The sequence below is a fragment of the Alosa pseudoharengus genome, unplaced genomic scaffold (assembly GCF_046254945.1).
Source record: "Alosa pseudoharengus isolate Yale_2024_CS ecotype anadromous, Long Island Sound unplaced genomic scaffold, YU_APseudo_1.1 YU_APseudo_1.1_scf_22, whole genome shotgun sequence".
In the NCBI taxonomy this organism is placed as follows: domain Eukaryota; kingdom Metazoa; phylum Chordata; class Actinopteri; order Clupeiformes; family Clupeidae; genus Alosa; species Alosa pseudoharengus.
In genome coordinates this window covers 24,408,259-24,427,643 of record NW_027468680.1, presented here as the reverse complement: position 1 = coordinate 24,427,643, position 19,385 = coordinate 24,408,259, and positions in this window count along the sequence as shown.

The following is a 19,385-nucleotide window of genomic DNA, read 5'->3' as shown; positions in this document are numbered from 1 at the left end:
ACGGGGTAACCATCATGTCCATGTCCACGGGGGCAACCGTGGCCTACTGGTTAGTGCTTCGGCCGAAGGGTTGCCGGTTCGAACCCCGACCAGTAGGAACGGCTGAAATGCCCTTGAGCAAGACACCTAACCCCTCACTGCTCCCCGAGCGCCGCTGTAGCAGGCAGCTCACTGTGTCGGGATTAGTGTGTGCTTCACCTCACTGTTATGTGTGTTCACTGTGTGCTGTGTGTGTGTTTTACTAATTCACGGATTGGGATAAATGCAGAGACCAAATTTCCCTCACGGGATCAAAAGAGTATATATACATATACTTGTTTGTAAAAATCTCCATTTTGGATGTCCACAGATCCAAGTAAACCAGCATTCTCTTTAGAAGGTTTTTAAAAAATATATCTGTGTGGGCTAAAACACTGTTTATGTGTGGACGAAAGACTCTGGTTATGTGTGTACAGAGCCTAAGTTGTGCTAAATTTGAAATAACTCCCTCAATGTGTTTTCAGGATATTGTAAAAATACAGTAGGCCCATGTTGTTTTTTTGAGAGGTCACAGTAACATTGACCACTCAAATCTAATCAGTTCATCTTTGAGTGCAAGTGACTGTGTGTGCCGAATTCGAAAGAAAAAAAATACTTCCTATAGGCATTCCTCATAAGAATGTGAGGTCACAATGACCCTGACCTATGACCTTTGACCATCAGATTCAAATGAATTTGTTATCTGTGAGTGAAAGGCCCTTTCCGAAACTAGCTACACTCTCTCCCTAGCCACTTGCACTCCTAACCAAGTGTTAAAGGAACACGCCAACATTTTGGGAAATTATCTAATTGTCTCTGCCAGAGTTAGATAAGATGATACATACCCTTCTCATCTGTGTGTGTGCAGTACCTCAGTCTGAAGCACCCACTGTTAGCATAGCTTATCATAGTTCATTGAGGTGAGCAGTTCCAACTAGCCTATAGCACCCAAAAGTGATAAAAGAACTCCAACATTTTCCCATTTACATGGAGAACTCGATTTAGCTGTAAGGGTGATTCCCACCTGAGTGCACACCGTAACTTGTTGGTAGGGATTGGTTTCAGAAAGGGCCAGTGTGAATGTTTGTATCACATTTGCAATTATGTCAGGGATTTTTAGAGGTTTATTCACCACAATGGGATATATATAAGGTCACAGTGACTTTGACCTTTGACTATCAAAATCTTACAAGTTATTATTTGAGTCCAAGTGACTGTTTCTAGCCCAGAGATATGTTGAAGATATCACATTTGCAAAAATTAGACCTACAGGTATACTGGTGTATGTCACCCAATGATATCATTTTGAGCTACCTTAAGGAATATATTACACTCAGGACATTGAATGTAGCTTGGATTTGATCAGCAGACATGATTGATGATAATATATCTCCATTTGTCCACCATAAATGACCTAAGCATTATTTTCAACCAATCATTGAAGTAGATATGTATTTGAAATCACTGGCTGGATCACACTATTCAGGCGGTTACCACGAAAAAAATAATAAAAAGGCCGAGCATTTTTCTTTTGATTTATGAAGTCCACAGATGGCCCTTTCATGTGCAGAAAGAATTTTGAAAAAAAGGAGGTTGCTTATCGGAGATATTCAGGTCTGAATATTGCTATTTTTTGGGTATTCGCCAAAAAGCATGTGACATAGTGGACGTGCAGTCCTGGACTGACACCCGTCACACCTTACGCCTTGTAACTCCAGTTTTAAACTAACCTTGGATGGACCTTTGATGGCATGGATTGTTACTTTGCTGTGTTTAATTCTGACAGCAGGAGGGATGTCAACATTTTATGCAAAACAAGGAGCAACCTAAAACAAAGAGGCGGTCCTAACTCCCCCTGGGTTGTTTCAAATTTTGTACTATTTTGGCTTTTTGAGTTTTTAGGTGGACCCTTCAAACTGTCCAAGTTTCATCAAAATCGGTGACATAGCATGTGTCACCCCCGCCTGGTCCTCTCATGGACACACTCTTAAGTATTGTATGTCTGGAAATCCTTAAATTGTGTATAAAATAGATGTCTGATTGGCACATTTTTTCTTTTGTTTTCATGTTTCCTTAGCTGCATGTATTTCATACCAGTCAGACTCAAGCAAACAAACAAAAACACTAACTTAACAAAATAAAGGCATAATAAAACAGTTCACAGTGTCAATACTGTAGATGGTGAAGCAACAGCAATTAAAAGCTCACATTAAACAGAAAGGAAGAATGACAGCAAGCGTTACACATACAACGGCATGAAACTAAAGGCTTAGTGGGAATCACAGTCCCCTGCTAGCCATTTAAGTCTAACAGTTCTTGAGTGCGCTAGTTTCATTTATACTGTGCTCACATGACAAACTTTGCAGCAGACTGACTTCATTAACTTTTGGACGTGTCCTCTCTCCGATACTGATGAAGTTTGCTCAGATATCTTTCATCTCCCCTCCAGGACCTCTGTAGGCTTGTCATTCATCTCAGTACATGTGCAGGTAAACCTTATGAAACATACATCAATGGATTAAGAAAGTTATCTAATTTTTCTCTCTTCCTTCCTCTCTGCCTTCCCCGAGTCCCATCAGGGGTCTGTTAAACAGAGAGGAGTTGTGCCCGTGTGTTTGCTCACTGGCCCTGGCGGAGTCTTATCTCATTCTGTTACTCCCTCCAAACATGAAACCCCCACAGTTTTATTTATGCATGAATAAAGGGAAGTGTTTCATTTTGAGTGGAGGGAGCTCAAAGCAACAGCCTCACATTGGGTTACAATAGTAAGAACAGTGTTTTCTCCCTCCTGTTGAGGACTTCAGAAGGTTTTTAAGTACATCTGATAGTCTGCTTTCCTTTTTTTCAAGCCCAGATTCTTACATAAGCCTTGCCTTTCATTCTCTCTCTCCCTCTCATCTGCTCAATCTCTAATTGCATTTATTGACAGTCTTGCATATCTTCATTTTTATAATGCAAAATCTTAAGAAAGTAAGAACTTCTCCACTAATGTCATCCTAGTTCTTGTCTCATCTCTGTGGTTTCTCTGTGGTGCTGAATACATCAAGTCGATCACCCTCAGTGAAAAAGGGAGGGAAGTATCAAAAAGAAAGAAAACAGGCGAATGTCCTCACTTTGGAATGACAAGCAAAGACATAAAAAGAAAGACATACAGGAGTTGCAAGGCTTTGCTTGATGCGCACTTTGCATCAAAGCTGACGCTGAGGTGGCCATTCTCCTGCCCTCATGTCTGCTGTTGCTCTGATGGGTATAGGAGGCACAGACTGATGGGCACGCCTCTGCCCCATGTCAGGGGTTCCTTTTCATTTCCCCCGCTGATGGGGCCTTTTGGACATCAAAGACATAGACAAAGAAAAAAGAAATACACATACATTGTTGTGCAAGCACACAGGTTCATGAGAGAGAGACAGAGAGAGAGAGAGAAAGAGAGAGAGAGACTTGGGATTGTTAACTCTGCTCTGTTATTCTTCATTATCAACAGTGGGATGATTTTGAAATTAGCGGTAGTTAGGATAGCAGGAATTTGGGGCTTTGGGAGGGAAAAGCAGAAATGTGGTGCTGTTCCACCATTGGTATGGTCAGTTGTAATGTTATGTTAGTGTACCGGGACACTAATTGTTTGAGTGAATGTATGTGGATGCTTTCAGTATTTAGGAGTTCCACTGAATTACACCTTAAACTCATCACTTTGTGCACTCTGCATATTATGGTATTTTCCTTGTTTTGCTTATAAGTTATTTTAGCTGAAAAGTTGGGCAATGTTCACCATTCACCGTTTTTTTGGGGGGGAAAACGGCCCTAATTATTCAACATTTTTGGGAATACTGCATGCCGTATATACAATAAACTCATATTCAGTGAATATTTGTTTGTACAAGACATAACTGGTGGAGGGCAAAATCTTATAGATAAAGAAGATTCCAAAGCTGTGCACAAGGTTTTTGAGAAGCGGAATGTTTCATGAATGTTTGAAGCAGAGTGCTGTTGAAGCCGAGTGAACTAACCAATGAGGTTTATGTCACTCTGAACTCAATAAGGAGACTATGTCTGCTATTTTTGTCGTGAGTATACTGTAAGCTGTAAGCGGTGGTACTTGTGGGGCACAATTTATTTTAATCAGCATGATCAGCATCATTGAAATTCCTTCAGTCTTTTAGTGGAGCATTCAATGGTAAAAGCATCCTTCTTTAATAGAGATGAATTTAATCAGTAATGGAAGCTAGTGGGTTAAATTAATAGGTTTCCCTTAACAGGATTAAAGTAAAGTGAATCAGTGGACATTTGCAGGTATCACCTCAAATACTCCCCTCCCCCTTACCATATGACTTACAGTAGCAATGTGAATGTCTTTTCAGTATAGTAGTTTTGAAGAAAATTTCAATTGTGCCTGTAAAATGCATATGATCAATGGCTTTGTGCTACAATTTTGCTGATAGATATTTATGAGAAATGTTTGCATGGTTTTGCTTTCAGACAGCAATCTATGAATAATTGATACGGCATCACTGAATCAAGCACGAGGTCAGACAGAGGGATTTAGTCTGCTTGAGGATACGTCTTCTCCCTTGAAACAGTATGATAGAGGGTGTTTCTCAGACTAAATAATCTCTGCCTGTCCATGAAGACTTGGTGGTCTTTTGGTCTGACTTTTCTTGTATTCTAGTTTTACTGGGTAGGACCTAACACATTATTTAAGACACAAATTTTATATTAATGAAATCTAGAAGCCACTTTGTAAGAAGCCTTCACAATAAAGCAAGAATGTTCTAACAGACCAGCAGAGCCCTTACTTCTGATTTTGGTCTGTCTGGCTTAAATCACCCAGAAAACAGCATGGGAACATGACACATATGGTGTGTATTCAAGTAGAATGTTTGATCATGAAACACCGTAAGTACAAATACTAGAACCCAATGCACAAGTTCTGCATTGTATTTATATTCATATACATTTTTCATCCAAATTTGCCCATAAAGATGAAGATATTTCTGAAGGCTTTTATATCTTTCATGGATCTTACACTTAATATTTAGGTTTTTTTTCTGCTACTTGTATGGAATATATTTTTTCACCCAAAGAAAGTGTATTTTACCAGTGAGTTCATGCAATGGTGATATTCAAATAAGTCATGACTGAAGTCTTTTTGCATTAAGGATCTATTTTTCTTTGTACTCGCCTTGAAATAGAAGGGGAACTTGAACATGGTTCAGTAGCCAGTAACCGCTTTGTGTGGCCACAATCTGCGGAGGTGTAACTCTAGATTAAATTCTGTTTTGACAGCCATTTGATGGGTGATGCTTGTCTGAGCCTTCTGGTGTTGTCATAGATCTCTGTCTGCCAGATAACTTGCCCTCAATTTCTCTGTCCTTTTGCCTTGTCTTTTGCTACACTGCTACACCTAGGTGTCTGTGATAGCATACTAATATGAGGTGTCTGAACACGGGGAGGCATGCTGTCAGAGGGATTGTTCCAAAACCTTTGTGTGTGTGAATTCACAATGGAATGAGAGGTTACATTGGTTAAAAATGTGCTTGGGAATTTCCTTCAAAGCTTGTTGTATGACATGTGATGCAACAGCAAGTCATACTCTTAGCTTGTGCTGCTTTGATATCTCAACTGTCCAGATATTGGTAATGCTTGTAATCTTGAGTCAGCCTATGTCAGTTAGTACAGTGATTGCCTGACCCGGTCGTGTCTCTGAAAAGCACCTAAATAATTTGTAAAGCTTCCAAAAGGCCCCATAATTGAAGAGTGCTACAGAATGCTTAGTGAGAGTGCACACAAGGTACAGGCACAAAATATTCATGCTGTATGATACTGTGGAAGTCAGCACCAAGTAGTCTTACAGCTTTCAACTTTCCCATTTAGTCATGTGAAAGTCAGTCATATAATACATGGAAATTATGCCTAAATTGTCAGATACATAAATCAAACCTTAGTATTTTCATGTAGTGTTTTAAGGCAGTGTGAACAGCATGCTGTGGGAGAAGGGGATGAGAGTGACTCCATCTGTTGTGTGAACCACCCTGTGGCAAACAGTCCAAAATACATCTACACATTAAATCCGAAATGCCACCTGAACTTCATAAATCAGTAGCCCACAACGCCTTCTGCTGCCGCTACTTGTCGGAGGTTTGTTTATAGTGTCGGATGAAGACACTCATCTGATCTTCTCTAACTTTCATCTCGCCCGCTGGCACCACGTTCTGGTTTTATGCTAATGCTTCAAGGAGGCGATGCCATAGAGGTTGGCTCCTGTCATACTGAGGGTGCCAAGGGCAGTGGAGAAATGAAAGCTTTGATGTCTCTGTGTTTACTTGTTTTAATGTTGTTTTATGCAGGCTGTCACAGTGCTATATGATCACTGATAGTATTAACATTACTCTCCTGCAGTATTTTTTGGGTCCTATGTTCTTTTGAGTAAATCACATGCAGATTATATGAAATAGCAAATTTGACCACAAATGTCATAGTTGTATTCATTATTCAGTGTTATCCTATGGAATTATAGTGCAACACACAACAATTGCTAAATGCCCATGATATGGTTAGTATGATGCAGTTTGGAAATAATGGTGAGTTACCATGCCATTTGTGTCCCTTAACTCAGCTCATTCTGATTTAAATTTTACTACTACTTGTCATCGCCAATTTGTACCTTTTTTGAGAAACTGTCCTTCTAACTTCCTCTTTTTAACATAAAATCACATTATACCAGGATAGAAGTGTAATCTATTAAAACTCTTCAAGTCTGCACATTGAAATCAAGAAATCATGTTTATGAATATGAGGGATATAAGGTCCCAAAATTATAAACAAGGAATATTTAGTTTTCCCGGAATCAGTACTAGGCACGTTTGACATCCTACAGTATGTCACCCCATCCTCAATCTCTATTCCCAGAAGGGCATATTTCATTGACCGGTCACTTCAAATCAGGAAACATGGAATGATGTGTTAGTAATTATGACCGCCGCGCAGCGAAGCGGCGGTCATATAGGTTTAGTCAGAATAGTTTTTTTTTTTTTCTTGTTTTTTTTCTTTTTCGCATGCCCAAATTTCCGTCAATGATTCCCGGGACACTGAAAGACCGGGGTACACGAAACTTGGTGGGCATGTAACCCCACATGGATAGCATGGAACCATCGTTTTTCGTTTTGATCTGTAGCCCCCCCGCTGGACTGGACCCCCCGAAAGGAGGGTAGGGCAGACACAGTTTTCTGTGAATATCTCGAGAAACGTAGGGTTTAGGAGGACCATTTTTTTTGTATGTTGATCTCAAGGGGTCATGTCAACCCATTACATAACCACTCATTTCATGTATAGCGCCACCTAGTTAAACACAAAAAAATAAAAATGAGGTGTTGTAATCGCAGGTATCTGTGACCTAACATAGTCAAAACTGCACGAAATTGGAAGTGTAGGATCATTATGACACCCTCTGTATGCACGCCAAGTTTTGTGGAATTCCGTTCATGGGGGGCCACACAATAAATTCATTTATGTTACTATACACCAACTGGCCTGTAGGTGGCCGGAGACAGTTTTCTGTGAATATCTCGAGAACCGTAGGGCCTAGGAGGTCCACCTTTTTTATGTATGTTGGTCTTAAGGGGGCATGTCAACCCATCCCATTACCACTTATTTCATGTATAGCGCCACCTAGTTAAAAATTAAAAAGCAAAAAATCAGGTGTTTTCATCACAATATCTCTGGCTGACAAGGTCAAAACTGCACGAAAATAAAAGTGTAGGATCATTATGACACCCTCCGAATGCATGCCAAGTTTTGTGTACTTTCGTTCATGGGGGGCCTTACAATAAAATAATTTATGTGTACATTTAGTGACGTACACCAACAGGGATTCCCGGGACACTGAAAGACCGGGGTACACAAAACTTGGTGGGTAACCCCACATGGATAGCATGGAACCGTCGTTTTTCGTTTTGTTCTGTAGCCCCCCCGCTGGACTGGACCCCCCGAAAGGAGGGTAGGGCAGACACAGTTCTCTGTGAATATCTTGAGAACTGTAGGGCCTAGGATGACGATTTTTTTCCGTATGTTTGCCTCCAGGGGTCATGTTAACCCATTTCATGTGCACACATGTGCACAAACAGATACACACACACACACATACATTCACAGTAATCATACGTATGACACATACTCACACAGTAGACATATGTACGCTTGCATGCACAGGCACATACGCAGGCACACACACAAGCACGCACACACACACACACACACACACACACACACACACACATACACACACACCCACACACATAACATAAACATGTACATGCACACATGCACACAATTCAAGAATTTCTGGCAGGCAAGATGGAGGTGGGGTTGTATAAAATGAATTTTACATGTGAAATCTATGCACTAATCATGTTTTGGTACTTGTTGTCTAGCAGATACCAGTGAGAATTGAGTGTGGATAATGCAATTTAGTGAGACAGTTAGAATCATATAGGCCTTTCAGCGTGATTTATTTTTGTGGAAAAAATGTGCTGGATTGGGCGGCGGTCATATTTTGTACCGCTCTGCGGTACATCTAGTTCCAGTTTAGAGTAGATAGATAAAGATAAAGAGAGAATGGTAGCGTGTGAGCTAGTAATGACATTTTGAATGGATGAGAGTGTGTGACCATGAAAGAGATGCACACATGTAGGACTGGCATGGAGAGAGGCATGAAAGCTTGGGAGGGATTTGTATTTTGTCTGAATTTGGTTTTCCAGAGAGGTGCTCACTTCAGTATACTGGACATTGGTGTACTCATACCTGTCCAGAAAAAGCAGACAGAAGCTATTGTTTTGTGGTTTGAAGTTCAATCAGCAGTTGTGGTTAAGTGCAATCATGCCTGGCCTCAGCCTTGTCCATTATTTTGATATCTCTGGACACTTTGATGGATCCTGTTTTCCTGTCCTCTCTTTGGTCTTGGAACGATGAAGCCTTTGGAGTCTTTGACAGTAGAATCCATTTTATTTTGTCTGGAATACCCTGGATCATTGGAAACCTGAAGTAAACTTCCTTGGCAAAAAGCATGAGGTTTGATTTCACAGCAAGGTGCCACCCAAGCTAAGGTAAATGGTTGTTTTGGCAACGTAACCCCTTGCCACATATTAAGTTTTGTTAGTGTGCAACCTGGCTTGTGTCAAACCACTTTTATTGCAGCCAACAAGATTAGGTGTGATAAGTCCGTACAGTGATACTGCCGAGAAGACATTTGGCAAAACTGCCTCATCATTGCCAATTTGTGCACACACCTGGCACCTCTTGTCCTCATTAAGCTGTTACAAAATTGCAGAAGGATGTGAAAGAGACGCCTCAAGCCCTTTTACTTGTTGCTTTGGCAAGCTGTCAGAACCAACAGACTTATGAACACACACACACAAGCACATACAAACACAAACACGCACGGACACACACACACATATACACGCACACACACACATATGTGTGTGTGTGTGTGTGTTTGGGTGGGTGAAGGAGCAGCCCCAGGACAAGAATATACTCCACCCCATGCCTTATCGGTGCCTTATAGTGCACTAGTGCCCCAGTAATGTGCAGTAACTCTCCTCTCCACTTATTCTTCTCTCCCATACTGTACCTAGTAACAGCATTACCTTGCCAATGAAACTCCCTTGGGCTCACTGACTCATTCTGGCAAAGACTACGCTGCCCAGTCCTTGGAAAAAAGCCCAAGATATCCACAGTTCATCACATTACAGCCTCTCTTTCACAAATTATCATCAGTGACAATTACATTATGAATGGAAACTAGGATACATTGTGGAATTGGGATTGTGTCTCCTGTGATTTTGTGATTTATTTTGTTGTAGCAAACGTCAGTGCTCTCTGCCCCAGTGTAGGACACTCTGCATGTGGAGCTGTCAAGGTAGCCAGACTCATTTTTTATTTGCATAGGATTCATATTTTTAGAGACCGGAGGTAGGGTAGCATGTGCTCTGACACCTCCATATTGCAGCACAGATCAAACTGCTAAACTTGATTGTGCACACTCAATGGTTATTGGTGGGATTTGGCAAGTGGGGGAACCCTAAAATCCAGTGTCAACGGGGAAAAATGACTCACCGTTGGACAACATATTGAGTATTGTGGTGTAGCAATACTTTTTGGACAATAATTGCTAGCTTCTTGGTCACCTCTGTACACACAAAACATTAACTCACCAATTAATTTAACAATATCATCGCGCTATATCGTTGGTATATAAATAATATATTTATTATTAATTTACCTGAGGTGGCGGAACTGCGTCCCCCCCCCTCCCACACACACACACACAGACACTTTAACTTACATATTGTGACATGCAGCGTTAGTCCACTATCTATCTATAAATGCTATCACAGCATCAAGGAAGGACAGCAAGAGGAAGCCTCTCCCCCGAGAGAGCCCCAAATCCATTTCCGTCACACGGCAACATCAATCATTCCTTGTACGTAATATCGAGATGTAATCTCAATCATAACCATGTCGCTCTGCTTGGCGCCATTGGCTCTGGACTTCCTACCTTTGGAGGGATAAAGCACATTGAAAACAAGTGAGGGGAAAAAATAGGCTGAGATGCTATCTGTCCTTGTATTGGCTGACCCATATGTGCAGCCGCCTCAATTAATTATATTTGACACATCCCAGTTTTGTTTATTTTTATAAAGAATATTGTTTGATGTTCCTCACAATTGACCACCTGAGGTTCACAGACACACAAACACAGAGGCTCTGGTTTGAAACAACATTACTGTGGTCATACCCACACAAGGTGACTTGCAACAGGACCAGTATAGGTATAGTGGTCAGTTACAGTGGTCCTATGGAATGTGCCAGTGAATAATTGTGTAAGAGATTAGGTCAGAACGCAGAAATCCAAAGATTTCCTGATCTGCATATGAACGAGATTTATGTTCTGTTATAGAGAGCTGCCAATTTTACAGCAGTAGGCCTACATGTTTAATGTAAATTAACCTTCCAGTCTTTGCTGCATAGTGGAACATTCTTTATTTAAATCTTACAACCTGAATTCATGCCAGAAATATGTGCTGTGTAGATTATTCACAGAGATAAGGATGAACACTTTAGAGAATTTTTCAACATATTAAACCAATTCAATCTATTCACAATATTTGTGTTAAAGGTAGGGTAAGCGATTCTCTGCGATTTTTAACACTTTTTGTAACATTCAGAGATTATCTCAAAGAAAGTGGGATCAGCATGCCCCGCAAAGAATAAAATAACAATACTGGGCCCCGGCCGTGGCGCGACTGGCTGGGGCACCTGCACCGTACGCCGGCGACCCGGGTTCGATTTCCGCCCCGTGGTCCTTTCCGGATCCCACCCCGACTCTCTCTCCCACTCGCTTCCTGTCATTCGTCACTGTCCTGTCATTAAAGGCATAAAAAGGCCAAAATAACAATACTGTGTGGAGTTTCTCTGGGATTACTGAAGGGTGGAGTGAGCTATCTCTCTGGTGTGTTTTCTTCTGTCTTTGTTTCAGATACTATGTATTGTAAGTTGCTTTGGACAAAAGCATCTGCTACAGTAAAAAAAACAAAAACAAACACAGTGTCATCCAGCATTGCTAACCTTTACACCTATAGAATAATACAAAATGAAAGGGGATATGGCAGCTTTTATTGTCCATACAATACCAATGATGGTTTGAAGTCCATAACTTACTCCCAAAAAACTATTCTGTGCCCCTTTTCCTGGTTTTGTATCTTTTCTGAGCAGGCCACAGGCCGATATCTCTCCCAACTCTGCTCAAGGTTTCTTCTTGATTTAATGAAAAAGGCTTGCGTTCAGTCCATGTTCCTATGAGAAAGCAGCCTCTGCCAATATTAGTGGGCAAGGTGGTCTGCAAAGGAAATTGTAATTTCAGAATGGCATTGTTCAGGAGTTGTTTTGAAATATATTTTTCTGTATTGTGTCACATTCCATTCATTTGCATGCTAATAGATTGTCTTTTTAAGAGTCTCCAGTGTGCAATGTAGATTTCTAAAGCAAAATGAGAATACAAATAATCAACACTCATGGACTTTGCTTATTCATCCTCCCTGTTGTTGCTCATAGTTACCCTTCATCTTTTACCTCACTCCGCCATCTGGTAGCTGAGCCTTATTGTTTGTCCATGACTTGTCTAAATGGCGTTCATCAGCAGTGTGATGTGTGTGTGTGTGTGGGGTTTGTTTTTGACGCCAATATGGCAGTTGTCTACACATATCCCACCCTTTCCGCGGCCAAAAGTCGACATGTGAATACATTGTGCCAGTCATGTGATTTGTTGTGAATACATTGTACCAATCATGTGTTGTGATCTCGCCGCTGGAGCGAGGTTGGTATTGTGAAGCCCTGCACACGCGCAGTTCTGCCTGAAATAGATGCCTGATAAGTGCCCAAAATGCGTTGCAATATGGCCGCTGAGTGGAGGGACTTGCCTAAAATGACTTTGCTATAGGAGGATGGAAAAAGTAAAAGGAAGAGAAGTACATTAATTGGCTCCACTTGATACAACAAATGTGTATGTCACTTTCTTTATCCTATTTATGCTATTATTACAATGTAAGCTAACCTTGTTATATCACATCGCCTTGTTCAGTTCACACCTACTGGCTTGCAGACCTGTAAACATCCAGATTAAGTAGCACAGATGTAGAGATAAGAATAATGGTCACTGCAGGTCTAAGTATAGTAACTGCTGTTGTTTTTTTCTCCTCTCACAGCAAGACTTACTCCCCTTAATCATGATTCAGTGCCATATTCCCTTTGTCAATGCAAACCATGGCAGAATAGGGTCATGTGCTTGGTGATATTTGGAAAATAATGAGGAGGAAAAGTGCATGGGACAATTTGGACAACTCAAATGGGGACATCTTTCATCACTTGAAACAGCATTGCACCAGTTTGATCAGGCAGGTCCATCTATAGGCTCCTTTTGTCATCACAAGGTATCTTATTTGCAAAACACTGACAGTAACGGAATGTGAAAGGATCACTTCTGAAAAAGAACATGCCACATGTCTGCATACACCAGAACTGATTAATTATTACAGAAACTTCTAAATGTACAAATGAACAAGTGAATTCATGAACAAATACATTATTTCTGTTTTTCACAACTGGAGTTAGCTATAGCCAGAAAGTGGAAGCAAATTGAGAACCTACTGTAACAGTCATTTATAGGAAGAGATGTCAGGATGTCAGTCATTATTTGAATTACAATAATCAACAGCACATCACTGTGTTCTCATAAGTAAGATAGATATTAAATTCAACTACCTTGAAGGCATTGCTAGGTTAAAATCAGAGAGACTTTGCATTAGGTGTGTGAAAAAGGCAGGTGTGTAATTCTACCTAGCTGACCTATTCCTGCCTTTGTCCGTGATTTTTAAAGCACCATTGCTTGTAACTAATCTTCAGAGGTGATTAGCTGTGTGGTCTGATGTTAGTCGCATTCGGCACTGTGTGGAGAATTCATAAAAGAAGTCCATTAGAGAAGAGCAGAGCCGCAAAAGGTATTTGATGTGACAAAAATAATTGATCTCAAACATGTTTCTCACTAATTCTCCTGATAACTCTTTTAATGATGGAGCATGGGTTTGTCATTACTGAGCGTACTGTGCCCTGGGATAAAAGGGTCATGTTATACTATTTCAGTATTTTATTTTATTATCATTAAATTGGCAAGTTGTTTAGTTTCACACATTTTAATGGCATTTTACCATGTGAGAGACAGACAGAGAGAGAAAGAGGGAGAGAGAGAGAGAGAGAGAGAGAATTTCAGTTATCATTATATAAAACCGTCTTACCATTTATCATCAAGAATATGACTAGACTATTTTATTCACAGAAATCCTCTTAAAACATTGTTTCCTCTGAAAACATTACATGATTCACTACCTGTGATATAGGCCTAAACACAAAATGTGTAACATTAACAGTACCATTAATTTCAGTTCACAGAGAGGAGTTTCATTAATGTCAGTCCAACTCATCACAGCCTGTTGCTGAATTTGGTTGTTGTCCTACTGAAAACTATGGCTTTACACAAGAGAATATGGATGATATGTGCCATCCAGTGTGATTGGTATGAATTGTAGGTCCTATCCATATGAGTGTAGCTTGTCATATGCCCAAATTACCCTTTCAAATAGAGGTAGTAAGAGTTGCATACGTTTTTCCTTATAGCCATTTGTATTTATTGGAATTTCTCCAGGACAAAGAGTGACTCAGATATATTGTTATTAGTAATTGATCCTTATCTTCTAGTAGTCCCATAGGCATGTTTCTGTATGTCCATGCTATTCATTAAGGAAACAAATTCTATCAGGGCTTAGTGTGATTTCTAAATGCAAAACCCCACCTCTCTCAAGTGACCTGTCCAGCCATGAAAGAGCAGTTATATCTCATTTATTGGGGCAGCAATTAGGAGAATTAGGTGTCTAAGTGCCTTGCTGCCTCTGAATGCAAATGACATCAGCCTACTGCAAGGATCCTCTGCATTCCCTCTAATCATTCTAGTCACTCTGCTAGCCAACTCACTAGTCACTCTGCTAGCCAATCTGCTTGCATTCCCTCTAATCACTCTCTTAGCCAATCTGCACACATACTTGAATAATTCAACATAATGAATGACCCAACTGCAACAGAAAGAAAAGAACAGACACACCATTTACTTGAGAAAACAATTTTCTTTTTAACCTGTTATTAAATCCCATTAAACGTCTGGGGAGATGATTTGTTGTACCGGAAGACACCGTTTTTATCACTTTCAGGTTAGTTTTTCATAATAAGTGATAGAAACTAAATGGACCTGGCGGTAATTGCAACAACATACCCTGTGTGGGAGTGTAAGCATACCCTGGGCGGAATATTTTAGAACAGCAATGTTCCCAGGTCTGGTGGACCCACCACATTATTAGGCTTTTAGGCTTTTAAATCAATACAGCCATAAAATAATTATGACCGCCGCGCAGCGAAGCGGCGGTCATATAGGTTTAGTCAGATTTTTTTTTTTTTTTCTTCGCATGTCCAAATTTCTGTCAAGGTTTCCCGGGACACTGTAAGATCGGGGTACACGAAACTTGGTGGGCATGTAACCCCACATGGATAGCATGGAACCACCTTTTTTCGTTTTGATCTGTAGCCCCCCCGCTGGACTGGACCCCCCGAAAGGAGGGTAGGGCAGACACAGTTTTCTGTGAATATCTCGAGAACCGTAGGGCCTAGGATGACCAATTTTTTGCGTATGTTTGCCTCCAGGGGTCATGTAAACCCATTCCATATGCACACATGTGCATAAATAGATACACACGCACACACATACATTCACAGTAATCCTACGTATGACACATACTCACACAGTAGACATATATACGCATGCATGCACATGCACACACACAGGCACATAAACAGGCAAACACACAAGCACATGCACATGCACACACACACACCCACCCACCCACCCACACACACATAAACATAAACATGTACACGCACACATGCACACAATTCAAGAATTTCTCAGAATTATGAACAGGCAAGATAGGGGTGGGGTTGTATAAAATGTATTTTAGATGTGAAATCTATGAACTAATCATGTTTTGGTACTTGTTGTCTAGCAGATACCAGTGAGAATTGAGGGTGCATAATGTAATTCAGTGAGACAGTTAGAATCATATATGCCTTTCAGCGTGACTTATTTTTGTGGAAAACATGTGCTGGACTGGGCGGCGGTCATATTTTTGTACCGCTCTGCGGTACATCTAGTTTATGTTCATATTTGCCATTTACCCCTGTGAGATCACACTTATGATCATATGATCATTTAAATTTTTTGTGAGAAAATGAGGAAATTCGATTTAAACGACCCATTATGATGTCATAATGGCCAATAAAAAAGTCTATGGGAAAAAATAAGCATGTTTTTTGTTAATATCTCAAAAAGTATAAAGTTTACAAAAATTTAAATATATGCCAACCTGGTCCATTTGAAGACCTACGTTACAAAGTTTTTACAATAGAACAAAGTTTCAAGTTTAATAGCGTACGGAAAAAGTGGTAAGCGGAAGAAGAAGAAGAAGCAACTTAGGAAGAAAAGGACTTAGGAAGTAATTATAGATACCTAGAATATTGTTTTATTGAACAATATACTTTTTTCAATGCAGTTTGGCATTGAAACAATGGCATTTGAAAAGCTGAAAAACCAGTAGATGTGTTACAGGCTTGGAGATGATATTACATTTGACTAATTTACTAATTTAATTTTGGATCCAGCTTGGCCACATTTCAGTACAGCCAGAGAATCAAATGTTGGGTCAGGCTGTCAAAGACATTCCAGCTTTTTTTGTTGGTGGGGAGTGGGTTAGCAAGGGATGTTTTGAGGGTAGGATTAATTGGCAGAGATTGATTGTGTGTTGAGTCCACACAATTCCTCACAGGTCAGCAGCATGGATTTCTTGGTAAATTGAATTAAATGTGTGGAGTGGAGAAGTATCCAGAAAGACAGTAGTCAAAGCCGTGAGCAGATGGCAGTCAGCCGTGAAGGGCTCCTATAGACCTTGCTTTATTAAGGTGATGGAGGTACGGAGGAATGACATGAGGTTTGAGCTCATGAGCTTGCAGAGTTGATCATTCAGGAGGATGGAGGGAGGGAGGGAGGACAAATGGAAATACTAAGGAGGAGAGTGAGAGCAATGCTGATGTTCCAGAGACAGCCACTGTGGACTCCTCTCTACTGATAAGATTAGTAGTAGAATGATAGCTGAGAACAGCCTGATTTGTCAGCTGACATGTCAAATAGGCGTACAGCTATATTCTGTTGCAATGTCATACAGTGTCATGTTAGTCTGATGTTCCACACCCAGCAGAATGAAAAATTATGGAATGTTAACAACCCCACAGGGGGATTATTGTATCGCATGATTGGTATGTTACCACAGTCTTGTTGAAATTACTGACATGCTTCGAAAACAAATGAAGATTAGTGCTGTTAAAGAAGCTATGTGGAATTCTGTTGGCTTGGCACGCTTCCACTGACTGGCATTTTATTTAATACAGTGGCCATGTGTGGTATGTGCCATTACAGGAGAGGTGGCCCAGCGCTAGCTGTTTACCTTTAACTTTGAAGGATCTGCATGAACAAAACAGAGTACACGCATATTTCACATTATCCCCAAATGGGTTCTTTGTATTCCGTTGCTGTTCCCAATTAATCTTTGGACATTTCAAACTAAAACAAAAAAACTCCACGTAGCAAATAGACTGAAGTTGTAAAAATGTATATTGTAAAAAAGTAAAAATAATCTTTTAAACTTTAAGCAAAGTTATCTCCTATGACTATATATTTTCATTATTTCCTATGAACTATATTTTGTCAGCAAGGCGAACAGAAATGAACTGACAGAACAGAAATGAACTGACAGCTTGAAAAGGCATATTTCTAATACAAAAGCAGTTCAAATGTGGGCCTTAAGTTTTAGACTGGCATCAAAATGGCACATGATGTCAATCACATTAAATACATTAAAAGAATGAGAGATAAAGATACAACTAGGCCAACCACTGTGCCTCTCTCTTGCTAAAATTCTGTGAGTAGGTTATGTATTCAACCTGGCAAACAGGACAGAATTGACTAATCTATAATGGTGTTAATGAAATAAGAATGCCAAGAGGAACGGAATTCCTCCAGTCAGTACGTCATATGGAGGTGTGCAGGTTGGTCAGCTGTAAGTTGGCATTAGCCTATTATGAAGACAGTATTTTTTTCATGCATGAATAACTTGGCATGTTCTTGAAAATATTGTTCATACATAATAACTCCAAGGTATATTGCACTTGCATAGCACATAATGCCTAACTTCTCATCTCATCCTGTAATTGTTCTGTTGTGGAATGTCCAATGTGTCCAATGAATGTCAATCAAGAATGTACTTTTAATGTAACTCAGTAGAGATGCGTTTCTAGAAAAAAACGTCCGTATGTCAGGTTTTCATTGGTCAATGACACAATTGTTCCCCTGTGCCTTAAGATACTGTAGCAATCCATTGACAGTGTGCCTGAACACACCCTCAGACAAACATACCAATGGGTGCATGTACAGTATACTTACTATTTGAGCAGTGTGAGTTCTTGATGGGAAAACTACACCTGCCCAAACTAGCAAAGAGCAAAGACTCCTACGCCCCTCCTGACTGTTTAGATTGTCAAAATAGGGCCCTTAAGTTCCTTACTGCTCTTGTGACAACTTATTCTACAGCAATGCATCTCATATTCATCAGAACTTAATGTAAAGAACTTAGTATATCAGAAAGTATTGACAAAGCATATTGGCAAAAGGCATATTGTTGCACTCTTCATCATCACTGCATATTAGTAAACATATTCAGCACTGTACACAGTACTGTTCATGAATGCTTCAAACAAATGTATTACCCTTTGAGGAAAGCTGAAGTCGTCAAGTGGAAAGGCAAAAAAAAAAAAAATGATTTGGTTGGAAGTGCATAAATATCCATTAGTTAGCTGAAGGGATCAAATTAGGGCAACTACGCAACAGCTTGGTTGGGGTACTGATGTTCTAATGAGGTCATTGACAGTGCTCTCCAGCCCTATTCACCTACCCCTTTAACTTATTGAGTACAGCAATCTATGTCATATTAGCATTCCTGCTCTGAAAAGGTCAGTTGTTCCTTTGCCAAGGGTTTATGGTAACTAGGTAACAGCAGTCCTCCAAAACAGCATCCTCTGCTCTGTTGAAACTAATGAAATATAGATTTGCCTCCTCTGTTGTCTTCTCGTAAGAAGTATTTTCCAATTCTTCAGCTGGCTGTTTGTTAGAAGAGAGTATCTTTGCCTTTATTTGCAACAGTCTTCCTGCATTTTCAAGCCAAATATGCACAAATTACATTTTAAGCATTTTTTTCCCATTTGCTAGTAGACAGCATATCATTACTAGCATTGTTGCTAGAGCAGAAATTATGCACCCTTCAAACCTTCTTTGTGGAGGGGAAAAGGATGTGGCCAAGCCAAATATTTGGCACTTAATCAACAAGTATTTTGACGGGGTGCCAGAGTCCCCTGACACCTGTTTGCTTTCTCACTGTATTTGAACATCCAGGCGTAGTATTTAAGAGCTGGGTGAGCACTAGTGGCAGGTCCTATTCTTGCGATGGCAGAGAGGCACTGACAGGGTCTCATAATGAAAAGGGATGAGAGGGGAGATACCAGCAGAAGCTGCAACATATTTTCTAAATGGCCACCGGTGCTTGTCTTATTTGGATAATTTTTCATACGAAGATTTATGTTGGCCTGTTTCTGCTCATTCCGCCAGTCCATTT